The sequence below is a fragment of the Sarcophilus harrisii genome, chromosome 3, assembly GCF_902635505.1.
Source record: "Sarcophilus harrisii chromosome 3, mSarHar1.11, whole genome shotgun sequence".
Classification (NCBI taxonomy): Eukaryota; Metazoa; Chordata; class Mammalia; order Dasyuromorphia; family Dasyuridae; genus Sarcophilus; species Sarcophilus harrisii.
This window is the reverse complement of record NC_045428.1, coordinates 502760623-502773543: the sequence shown is the minus strand read 5'-3', so window position 1 is coordinate 502773543 and position 12921 is coordinate 502760623. Positions and strand designations below refer to the sequence as shown.

Sequence of the window (12921 nt, the reverse complement as noted above, 5' to 3'; positions counted from 1 at the left end):
TAGACTGTAAGCTGCTTGAGGGCAGGAAGTATCTCTTACCTCTGTAGGTACATATGCAATGAATAAATGTTTGATTGATTGATGTATTGATAGTCCTAGGCACATGGGCTCTTATTAAATGATTGTTAATTAATCTACCTTTTAACTATGTAGTTATGTGCTGCCTATGAAGTCCTTGCCCGCATTTTTGTTTTTCTTCCTAGGTTATTTTTACCTTCTTTCTAAGTCTGATTTTTCTCGTGCAACAAGAGAATTGTTCAGATCTGCACACATATATTGTATTTAAGATACGTTTTAACATATTTAACATGTATAGGACTGCCTGCCATCTAGGGGAGGGGGTGGAGGGAGGGAAGGGAAAAATCGGAACAGAAGTGAGTGCAAGGGATAATGCTGAAAAATTACCCGTGCTTATGTACTGTCAATAAAAAGCTATAATAAAAAACATGAAGTCCTTGAAGACAGGACTTGCATTTTTGTCTTTTCTTGTATCTTTAGTACTTAGCACAGGGCCAGGAGCATAGCAGGTGCTTGATAAATGCTTTCTGATTGATTCATGCCTCTTTTAGGTATACAGATATTAGACTCTGTCTCCTCCATTACATTGCAAGTTCCTTGAAGGAAGAAATTTTCTTTTACATCTTTTTGTATGTCCAACACTTAGGTCACTATGATTGACACATTACATCAATCAATAAATAATAAATATATCAATAAAAAATAATAAATGTCTGCTGGTTGGTTGAAGTACCTTTTAGGTATATACATACCATGGCACCCTGCCTCTCTGCTTTTGCATTCATCCTCAGCACTTAGCGAATGACAAGCCCAGGGCTTAATTGCGGTTTATTAACACTGACCTGCGTCCCCCTCCCTGAGCCCTATGGGCCGGTTGAAGCCCCCTAAGCAACTGCCTTCTCCCCGACATTGAGGGGGCCCATACAAGGAAGGCCCCACGCAGTTTGCCATTTCCTTCCTTCTCCGGCTCATCCTGCTGGTGAGGAAACCGAGGCAAACCCAAGAGCACCCAGCTCACCAGCCTCCAGGGTTTCCTGACTTTAACCCCTCCGTGTCTAGGCTGTTCCTCTACCTCGGAGGCCGGCCCCACTAGGCCTCCACAGGAGTCTGGCTGCCTTCCCTTCCCCCGCCTCTCCAGCCCAGGAAATGTTGAGGAAACACATTTGCATAGCGTTCGCATGACTGACTCAGGTCTGTCACAACTTCAGAGAGCCCGAACTTCTTCAAATCCCAAGCAGCCTCCCCGCTGACCCACCTCGGCCCGTCCCGGCCCCACCAGGCCCAGAGGAAGGGACCAGCCCCAGCCGCTCAAAACTGTGTGGGAACTCACTGCCCAGGAGGCGCAGAGGAAGGGTGCTGGGGTTCTGGGTCCTGGGTGAGGATCCAGGATCCTGGGAATCACAAGCAAGGTCCCACAGTTACAAAGCAACAGGAGGCGAGATTAGAATCCAGTCTTCTAATTCCAGAGTCAGTGCCCATTCTACTGGACCCTGCTGCCCTGAGCTCGGATGCCTCGAAGGAGGAGGGTCTTCCGGACCCCGAGCCCAAGGGCCACAGCCCACAGCCCAAAGCACGGATCCAGAGCCTGGGAGCCAGGTCCCCGAGCTCAGGGCTCGGCAAGGACCCAGATGGGAATACACAAGAACTGCAGTCTGTTCCACGGACCCCCGCCAAGGAGGCCCTTCTCCCACCATGTACTATCCCACAAATACACACTTGGGGCCGCACAACACAGGCCACAAACCCGCAGCATGAGCAGCACACGCTCTCCCGCCAGCCGACCACTCCGCATGAAACCTGCCCCCACCCAGGCCCGGGCCTGACTCATGAGCCCCCCACACCCTGCTTGTGGCCAGCGTACAACCCCATCGCACCCCGACTTCCCACCCGCTCCCAGGCAATGGCAACCGGGGCATTGACAAACACCGGGCTCTGCCGGCCAGTGCAACACACACCAGCACAAACACAGCACACAAACACAACCGGACCACGGAAGCTTCCCTCCACAGACACCCATGACCTTGAGTTCTCACAGTGCCCACAGCCATCCCATTCCCAAAACCCCCACCCCATCCAGAGCCCAGCACAAATGCTTACACTCACCCCACGAGAACCCCAGGGACACACCCACTGCAAGCCACACAGAGAGCACACAACAACTGGCAATATTCCTCCAGACTCCCAGCCCCAAAACCTCACTCCCCCAACGCCCCCCAACCCCTTCTCCCCCCCCAGCTCTTCCTCCGAGCCCCAAAGGCCGCTCCCCGCCCAGCCCCGTCCCCCCTTGCTACCTGTGGGCAGTGGGGCTCAGCCCCAGCTCTGGCCTCTCTACCTGCTCCGGCCCCAGATGAGGAACCAGTCTATGGGCGAGGAAGGGAAGGAGGAAGCGAAAGGCTCATTCAGCCCAGCCCAGAAAGCCTTCCCCCACCCTCAGGCCTGGCCAGCTTCCCCCTGCCAGAGTCACAGAGGAAACAGCCTTGAAGCCGGGACATAGGTTAGTCTCTGATCATTCTGCCAAATTCCCAAACACTCTCCCCTCACTTCACCTTGAAATATCTAACTGACCCTTCTTTGTCACATCACCGGGAGATTTCTACCCATCCCCATCATATCAGCCAGAGATTTTGGCCTTCCACCCATTATATTACCCAGTGATTTGTGCCTACTCTTGCCTGCCACATCATCTGGAGATTTCTGCCTTCCCCTTCTTGGTCACATTACCTGGAGATTTCGGTGTACCTCCGTCACTTAACCCTAACTCTCACACTCAGCTTTTTTGTCTCCCAAGTCACGGCACAAGAAGGTAACTGTGATAGACAAAAGAGTCTTAGACTTGGAGGCAAAAGGCTGGATTTGAATGATGACTCTGGGATCCGTTAAATCAAAGGGTTTTTTTGGTAAATAGTTTTTTTATTTTTTTTCCAAGTACATTTAAAGATAGTTTTCAATATCCATTTTTTACAAAATTTTTAGTTTGAGATTTTTTTCTACCTCTCTTCTTCCCCCAGACAACAAGCAAACAGATAAAGATTATACATATACAAGCATGTAAACATTTTCATATTAGTCATGTTGTGAAAGAGAAAACAGAACAAAGGGAAAAAGCCACAAAAAACAACCAAAAAGTGAAAATTGTATGTTTTCATCTAAATTAAGACTCCATAGTCTTAATTTAGTCTAAATTAAGAGTCTTTCTCTAGATGTGGATAGCATTTTCCATCATGAGTCTTTTGGAACTGTCTTGGATTCTTATACTACTGAGAAGAGCAAAGTCTGTCATAGCTGATCATCATGTAATCTTGCTGATACAGTGTCCAATGTTCTCCTGGTCTTGCTCACTTCACTCACCATTAGATCATATAAATCTTTCCAGGTTTTTCTGACATCCATCTGCATATCATTTCTTTTTTTTTTTTTTTCTTTTTTTCTTTTTTCTTTTTTATTTATTTATTTTTTTTTGCTGAGGCAATTGGGATTAAGTGACTTGCCCAGGGTCACACAGCTAGGAAGTGTTAAGTGTCTGAGACCAGATTTGAACTCAGGACCTGCTGACTTCAGGACTGGTGTTCTATCCACTACACCATCTAGCTGCCCCTGCATATCATTTCTTATAGCCCCATAGCATTCCATTACATTCATATACTTGTTCAGCCAGTTCCCAACTCATAGGCACCCACTCAAGTTCTAATTCTTTGCCACAACAAAAAGAGTTGCTACAAAATTTTGTACATGTACATGTCTTTTGTACATATGGGTCCTTTTCCATTTTTTGATTTCTTTGGGATAGAGACCTAGTTGTGGTACTGCTAAATGAAAGGGTTTTATATAGTCCTTTGGGCATAGATCCAAATTGGTCTCCAGAATGGTTGAATCAGTTCACAACTTCACCAACAATGCATTAGTGTTTCAATTTTTCCACATCTTCTCCAACATTTCATTTTCCTTTTGTGTCACATTAGCCAATCTGATGGATGTGAAGTGGTACCTCAGAGTGTTTTAATTTGCATTTCTCTAATGAATACTGATTTGGAGCATTTTTCTTTCACATATGACTAGAGATAAATGGCTTTAATTTCTTCATCTGATAAGCAGACTGATTTCAGAAAAGGCTGGAAAGACTTACATGAACTGATGCTGAGTGAAGTGAACAAAACCAAGATTGGCACAGTAACACGATTATGTGATGATAAACTATGACGGACTTGGCTCTTCCCAACAATGTGGTAATTCAAGGCAATTCCAATAAACTTGAGATGGTAAATACCATCGGCATCCAGAGAGAAAACTATGGAGGCTGAATATGGATCAAAGTCTAGTATTTTTACCCTTTTTTGTTGTTGCTATTTGTTTCTTTGTTTCTTCCTTCTCATAGTTGTTCCTTTTGGTCTAATTTTTCTTGCACAACATGGCAAATATGGAAATATGTTTAGAAGAATTGCACATATTTAACATATATCAGATTACTTGCTTGCTTGGGTAGAGGGGAGATAAGGAAGAGAGAAAGAAAAATTTGAAACAAAAGTCTTGCAAAAATGAATGTTGAAATGAGGTGATTCAAGGCAAATCTAATAGACTTGGGATGGAAAATGCCATCCGCATACAAAGAAATAACTATGGAGACTGAATCAAAGCATAGTATTTTCACTCTTTTTTGTTGATGTTGTTTGTTTGCTTTTTTTTTTTAATTTCTCCTGGTTTTTTTCCCTTTTGATCTGATTTTTCTTGCATAGCAAGACAGATATGGAAATATGTTTAGAAGAACTGCACATGTTTAACCTATATTGGATTGCTTGCTATCTTGAGGAAGAAGAAGAAAGGGAAGGAGCAAGGGAGGGAAGGAGGGAGAAAAATTTGGAATACAAGATATAGCAGATGTAAATGTTGAAAACTAGATTTTCATGTACTTGGAAAAATAAAATACTATTGAAAAAATCATGCCCTGTATACTTATTGTGTATCTAAGTTATATTTTAATATATTTTAACATCTACTGGTCATCCTGACATTTAGGGGAGGGGGTGGGGGGGTAAGAGGTGAAAAATTGGAACAAGAGGTTTGGCAATTGTTAATGCTGTAAAGTTACCTATGTATATATCCTGTAAATAAAAGGCTATTAAAAAAAAAAAAAAGAAAAAAAGAAAAAATCATGCCCAAAATGAAAGGAGTATAATTTATAAATTGGGTCATATATTAACCAAAATTCACATTCTGGTAATATGTATTGAATTAGGAGAAACCATACAGGTATTGTTTGTCAGCATTCTGGTCCTATGATAGATAAATCTCAGAGTAAATTCCAGAACTCCACAGTTCCAAATCAGCAAAACATGAAAAGATGCTGATAACTTTGAGATATGAATATGTTAATAAACTAACCTCAAAGTGGCATAGAAAAAAAAGTGTTGAAAACCATCTTTACATATATTTGGGAAAATAAAATACTACTGAAAATTTTTAAAAGAAAAATATTTCAGCTGAAAACTTCCTGTTCATATTCTTTGATCACATATCAATTAAGGAATGACTTGTGTTCTTATAAATCTGATTCAATTCTCTATATATTTAAGAAATTGGGCCTTTATTAGAAGCATTCACTGTAAAAATTGTTTCCCAGCTTTCTGTTTTCCTTCTAATCTTGGTTGCATTAGCTTTGTTTGTGCAAAAACTTTTCAATTTAGTGTAATCAGAATTATCCATCTTGAAGTTCATTATGCTTTCTCTTATTTGGTAATAAATTCTTCCCTTCTTCATAAATCTGACAGGTAAACTATTCCTTGCACTCCTAATTTGCTTATGACATCATCTTTTATGTCTAAATCATGTACCAGGATCTCATGGTGTAAGGTCTATACATAGTTTCTGCCATACTATTTTACAGTTTCCCAATAGTTTTTGTCAAATGGTGCGTTCTTATCACAGAAGCTGGAGTCTTTGAGTTTATCAAACAGTAGATTACTATAATCATTTATTACTGTGTCTTGCATGCTTAATCTATTCCTCTCTATTTCTTAGCCAGTGCCAAATAATTTTGAGGACTTCTACTTTGGATCTGGTATGGCTAGGTCACCTTCCTTTGCAGTTTTTTCCCCTTAATTCCTCTGGTATTCTTGATTTTTTGTTCTCCCAGATAAATTTTGCTGGGTTTTTTTTTTAATTCTATAACAATTTTTTGGTAGTTTGATTAATATGGCACTGAATAAATCCATTAATTTAGATAGAATTGTCATTTTTGTTATATTGATTTGGCCTACTCATAAGCAATTAATATTTTTCCAATTGTTTAAATCTGACTTTATCTGTATGAAAAGTATTTTATAATTGTGTTCATATAGTTCCTGGGTTTGTCTTAGCAAGTAGAGTCTCAAGTATTTTATATTGTTTACTTTAAATGGAATTTCTTTTTAATCTGTTACTACTGAGCTTTGGAGCTAATATAAAGAAATGCTGATTATTTGTGTGGGTTCATTTTATATACTGCAACTTTGCTGAATTTGTTAATTATTTAAAGTAGGTTTTTTAGTTGATTCTCTAAGATTCTCTGAGTATAACATATCATCTGCAAAGAGTGATAGTTTTGTTTCCTCATTGTCTACTCTAATTCCTTCAATTTCTTTTTCTTCTCTTACCACTAAAGCTAACATTTCAAGTACAATATTGAATAATAGTGGTGATAATGGGCATCTTTATTTTGCCCCTGATATTACTAAGCTTCTAGCTTAACCTCATTCCATTATAGATAATGCTTGCTGATATTACTTATTTTAAGGAAAGCCACATTAATTCCTATACTCTCTAATATTTTTTATTTGGAATGGGAATGTTTTTGTTAAAAAAAAAAAAAAAAAAAAAGCTTTTTCCACATTTATTAAGGTAATCATATGGTTTCTGTTGATTTTTAATTGATATAGTTAATAATACTAATATATTTTCTAATATTCAACCAGCCTATGCAGCCTTCCATGCAACCCTATTATAAATCCCATCTGGTCATAGTGAATTATCCTCATAAGTTGATGTAATCTCTGCTAATATTTTAATTCATTTTTTACATCAATATTCATTAAGAAAATTGGGCTATAGTTTTCTTTCTCTGTTTTGGTGCTTCCTAGTTTAGGTATCAGAACCATATTTATGTTATAAGAGGAATTTGGTTAAACTCCTTTGCTGATTTTTCCAAATAGTTCATAATGTTGCAATTGTGTTCCTTAAATGTTAAGTAGAATTCACTTGCAAATTCATCTGGCCCTGAAGATTTTTTTCTTGGGAGGTCACTTATGGCTTGCTCAATTTCTTTTTCTAAAATGAAGTGATTGAAATATTTTATTTCCTCTCCTGTTTATCCAGACAATTTATATTTTTGTAAATATTTGTCCATTTGATTTAAATTGTCAAATTTACTGGCACACAGTTGGGCAAAATAGTTCCTGATTATTGCTTCAATTTCCTCTTCATTGGTGTTGAATTGACCCTTTTCATTTCTGATACTGGTAATTTGATTTTCTTCTTTCTTTTTTCTAATCAAATTAACTAAAAGTTTATCTATTTTGTTGGGTTTTTTAAAAAATAAAGCCAATTTATGGAATTGTGAACTGATCCAACCATTCTGGAAAGCAATATGGAACTATGCTCAAAGGGTTACTTTGACACCCTTGCATACCCTTTGATCCAGCAGTGTCTCTACCGGGTATGTTTCCCAAAAAGATCATAAAAAGGGGGAAAGGATTTACATGTGCAAAAATGTTTGTAGCAGCCCTTTTTGTAGTGGAAAGAAATTGGAAACTGAGTGGATGCTCATTAGTTGGGGAATGGCTGAATAAGTTATGGTATATCAATGTTTTGGAATATTATACTTCTATAAGAAACAATAAGCAGGATGATTTCAGAGAAGCCTGCAGAGACTGGAGATGCTAAGTGAAATGAATAGAACCAAGAGAACATTTTGGTCTGATTTTTCTTGCACAATATAACAAATATGGAAATAAATTCATAAGTATTGTACATTTATAACCTGTATCAGATTACTTGCTATCTGGGGAAGAGGAGAGGTAAGGGAGGGAGGGAGAAAAAATTTGGAATACAAAATCTTACAAAAATGAATGCTGAAAACTATTTTACATATATTTGAAAAAAATACTATTGAGAAAAATAGAGCTTGAGATCAATTCTTGTCCCCTTTGAGGGTTCACATATAGGAATTTTGACATTATTATCCCCTACTGACTTTGTATTTTGACCTTTTCTGTTACCATTGTAGTTTTCTGTGGTCAGAGCTCCTTGTTTTTTACTCCTTTTTTAAAGTTAGGGTCCGCTCCTAAGGTAAAGGGGGCACTGTTCTAAGCTTCTTTCACTGGGGGTAGGAACCTGGTCACTAGCTTTCTACAACGGGGTCTAAAGGGTGGGTGGTTTGTCCACTGGACTAGAGTGACCCAGGCTAATCACACTTGTGCCCAAGGCTCCAGGATTGGCAGTTTGTCTGCTGTGCTGGGACTGGAGGCCTCACAGATGGCCTGTCATGCCATTAGCCTGCTGAGCCAAAACCTTGGGAATTTTTCTGATCTGTGCCGTGGATAACAGCATCCTGCTGGCTTGTAGACACTGTCTTCAGTGGGCTGCACTCCCCTTTTACCTAAGTGAGACAGACCTTTCCTGAACCCTTTTGAGTTATCTTGGGATAGAAAATTATTTCACTCTATCTTTTTGTGGATTCTGTCACTCCACAATTCTTTTAAAGACTTGATTTAATGTTTTTTTCCAAGGGAAACTGGGAAGAACTCAGGCAAATTCCTGTCTTCTCTTTTCCATCTTGGTTCCACCTCTTCCAATTATATGCATTTATTAAGCACTTACTATAAGCCAGATATTGTGCTAAGTACTGGTATACAAAAAGAGGCAAAAACATGATCCCTACACTGAAGGAACTTCCATTCTGATAGGAGAAACAACATATTAAATAGATAGATAGATAGATGGATGGATGCATGAATGGCTAGATAGATGGATAGATAGAAGTGCAGACAAGATCTATACAAGTAATCTCAGAGAGAAGGTAAGCCAGTAAGACATAACATGCTCCTGAAAAACAGAGCAGCCTCAGGTTGCAGAGGACATTGAATGCCACATATGAAATATAAGCTTTTGTAGGTAATTCATTGTTAGGGATCTGTTATTAAACAGAGGAGTGACACTGGCCAGATCTATGAATAAGGAAGATTAATATGAAGGATGAATCAGGGAAGAAGTAGAGGGGGAGAAGGAAAAAAAAAGAAAACCTGCAAGAAGGACAGCAGCAGAAATAGGTGTGGGTATAGTGATACAAGAGCACTCAGATGAAGAAGCTATTATAAATCTGTTATCATTACCTGGGCTAGATCTACAAGATGTCACAACCTAGTGAGTGTTCAAGATGTACCTGAGAGACAGAGGCAACATGGAATGGGGCACACCTCAGGCTACACCTTACACAATGCACATGGACTCAGACAGATTACAGATCTAATATACATTATCACATAGGTTCAGATGCATTACATATATATATATATATATATATATATATATACACATATATATATGTATATCAGATATGGAGAAATATTCCATACTGAGATTATGATATATATTATACCACCTAAGAAATCACAGATACCAAGCAGGCTACCAAAAATCACTGTATGATAGCTTTCTTCAAATACCTGAAAGGTTAGGAGGAGCAAAAAGACTTAGGTATACCTGAAAAAAATTGGAGGGTATCACTTTTTGAGAAAGTGATTACTATTATTATTTGTTTAGCATTTATACAGTTGTTTTAAGGTGTGTAAAGCACTTTACATAATTTGTTTAATTTTATGCTCAATACTATTTAGACTACTATTTAGGTACTTAATAAATATTTATTGATTTCTTGAATAATTGATGAATACTCAAAGGTCATGAACAACTTTTAAAAGAGTAAACAAATTGGTTTTGGTCACTTGAAAATGCTAAACTTCATAGATAATCAAAGAGATGAAAATTAAAACAACTTTAAAGTCCCACTTCACATCCATACTCCATCCATCAATTCCATAAAATAAATTAAGAGCAATGAACTCAGCACGAAGCCCTGAAGTCAGGAGGACCTGAGTTCAAATCTGATCTCAGACACTTAACACTTCCTGACTGTATGACCCCTGGGAAAGTCACTTAACCCCATTTGCCTCAGGGGAAAAAAAAAAAAGAAAAAAAAAAGCAACAAATTCTTTTTGTAGTGACAAGGAACTGGAAATTTAATGGACATCCATCAGCTGAGGAATGGCTAATTAAGTTATGGTATATAAAGGTAATGGAATATCCTTGTTCTATAAGAAATAATGAGCAGGCTGATTTTAGAAAAGCCTGGAAAGACCTACATGGACTAATGCTGTATAAAATAAGCAGAACCAAGAGAACATTGTACACAGTAACAGCAAGATCATGTGATAATGAATTGTGATGGACTTTGCTCTTCTCAACAATGTGATGATGCAGGCAATTCCAATACACTTCGGATGGAAAATGCCAAATACATCCAGAGGGAAAACTAGGGAGACTAAATGTGGACCAAAATATAGCTTTTTCACCTTTTTTTGTTTGTTTTCTCATTTTTTTTTCTTTCTTGTGATTTCCCCTCTCCCCTCTTTTGGTCTGATTTTTCTTGCACAACATGATAAATACGGAAATATGTTTAAAAGAATTGCATCATTGTTTAACATATATTGAATTGCTGCTCCTTCAGAAGAAGGAGGAGGGGAAGAGAGGAGAAAAATTTGAAACATAAGGTTTTCATTCTGGAGAGCAATTTGGAATTGTGCTCAAAAAGTTATCAAACTGTGCATATCCTTTGATCCAGCAGAGTTACTGCTGGGCTTATATCCCAAAGAGATCTTAAAGTAGGGAAAGGGACCCACATGTGTAAAAATGTTTGTGTCAGGTCTCTTTGTAGTGGCCAGAAACTGGAAACTGAGTAGATGCTCATCAGTTGGAGAATGGCTGAATAAATTGTGGTATATGAATGTTATGGAATATTATTGTTCTATAAGAAATGACCAGCAGGATGATTTCTTCAGAAAGGCCTGGAGAGACCTACATGAAGTGATACTAAGAGAGTAGAACCAGGAGATCATTATACACTTCAACAACAAGACTATATGAGGATCGATTCTGATGGACGTGGCTCTCTTCAACAATGAGATGAACCAAACTAGTTCCATTTGTTCAGTAATGAACAGAACCAGCTACACCCAGAGAGAGAACTATGGAAAATGAGTGTGGACCACAACATAGCATTTCCACTCTTTCTGTTATTATCTGCTTGCATTTTTGTTTTCTTTCTCAGGTTTTTTACCTTCTTTCTAGATCTGATCTTTTTTTGAGCAGCAAGATAACTCTATAAATACATATACATATATTGCATTTAACATAAACTTTAACATATTTAATATGTATTGGACTACCTGCCATCTAGGGGAGGAAGTGAGGGAAAGGAGGGGAAAAGCAGGAACATAAGGTTTTGCAAAGGTCAAGGTTGAAAAATTACCCATGCATATGTTCTGTAAAATAAGAAGCTATAATAATAATTAAAAAAAAAAGAAACATAAGGTTTTATAAAGGTGAATGATGAAAACTATTTTTGCATGTATTTAGAAAAATACGATACTATTCAAAGGCGGGGAGGGGAAGGATTGCACATATTTAATCCATATCAGATTGCTTGTTATCTTAAGGGAGGGGGGAAGGAAGGGAAAGAAAGAAAAATTGAGAAGACAAAATTTTACAAAAATGAATACTGAAAACTATCTTTACGTGTATTTAGAAAAATAAAATACTATTTTAAAAAATTAAAAGCAATGAAATTCAATGTTGCCAGAGTTGTGGAGAAACAGACACACCTTGTCATTACTGATGGAATTTCTAACCTATGCCATCCTTTTGGAGGGCAATCTGGCAGTACTCTAAAAAAGTGAATACAATTGCTTATCCTTTGACCCAATAATTCTATTGCTTAAAAAATGCCATGAAAAACCATACTAAAAATGAAAACACACACACACACAAACACATGTGCACCTAGAAGCAATCTAAATGTCCTATTATAAGGGAAATAATTAAATTATGGCACATTAATGTAGTAGAATGCTATAACATCAATCAAGAATGAGAAATATAGAGTCTGGAGATCTCTTTTTGAAAAAATTATAAAAAGAAGAAATTGGAGAAAATAGTACATAGTCTGCAACACGCAAGGAAAAATGAATGAGCACTAATTAATAAGGGACAGACCAGCTGTTATATGATACTTCCTACACTGAAATCAGTTCATTTAAATGTAAACAATTACTAAACAATGTTCTGACATTCAATAAGAAGTTTCTAACAAAATGTCTAATTATTTTTAGAAAAGAAAGGAGACTTGACATGTTTTGCTTGATCCCAAAAAACAGAATTAGGAGAAATAAGTGAAAGCTATGGAGAAGCAGATTTAGGCTTAATGGTCAGGAACAACTTCCTAGAACTAGCCCAAAGTTGAATGGGCTATCTCCATGGGACATGAGTTCTCCCTCAGTAAAGGTCTTTAGGCTAGGATTAAACAACCACTTGCCTGTTCGGTAGGAAATATTTTCATTCAGGTCCTCACCACCACGCTTCCCACCAACTGTGCGCTTCTGTGACGGGTATCACTGATAACCATCAAACCAACAGCTACCATAGCCACCAGAAGAACAAAGACTTGCCATTGGGAGGTACTTATTCCTGTTACACCACCAAGAGGTGAACAATCCCTGCCATGCAAGAGACTGTCTACCCCGAGGAGATGGGCATCTGAAAGGAGACAGGTGGCACAAATATGCCAAGGGGCAGAGCAGGTTTTTCAGTAGAATCCTGGAA

General features: G+C 38.2%; 1 protein-coding gene across 3 annotated transcripts in view; it reads right to left on the bottom strand.

Moving 5' to 3' along the window:
• Positions 1–12921, bottom strand: part of ARAP1 (ArfGAP with RhoGAP domain, ankyrin repeat and PH domain 1) — a 109628-nt gene that overhangs the window by 75193 nt on the left and 21514 nt on the right. For 2 of the 3 annotated variants that reach the window (XM_031961498.1, XM_031961500.1), the window contains exon 1: positions 2310–2396. The exons of the other annotated variant lie outside the window; for it this stretch is intronic. The gene's annotated coding sequence lies outside the window, so the exon portion shown is untranslated. Of the gene's footprint in view, positions 1–2309; positions 2397–12921 lie in introns of those variants that run through there. 3 annotated transcript variants of the gene reach the window in all.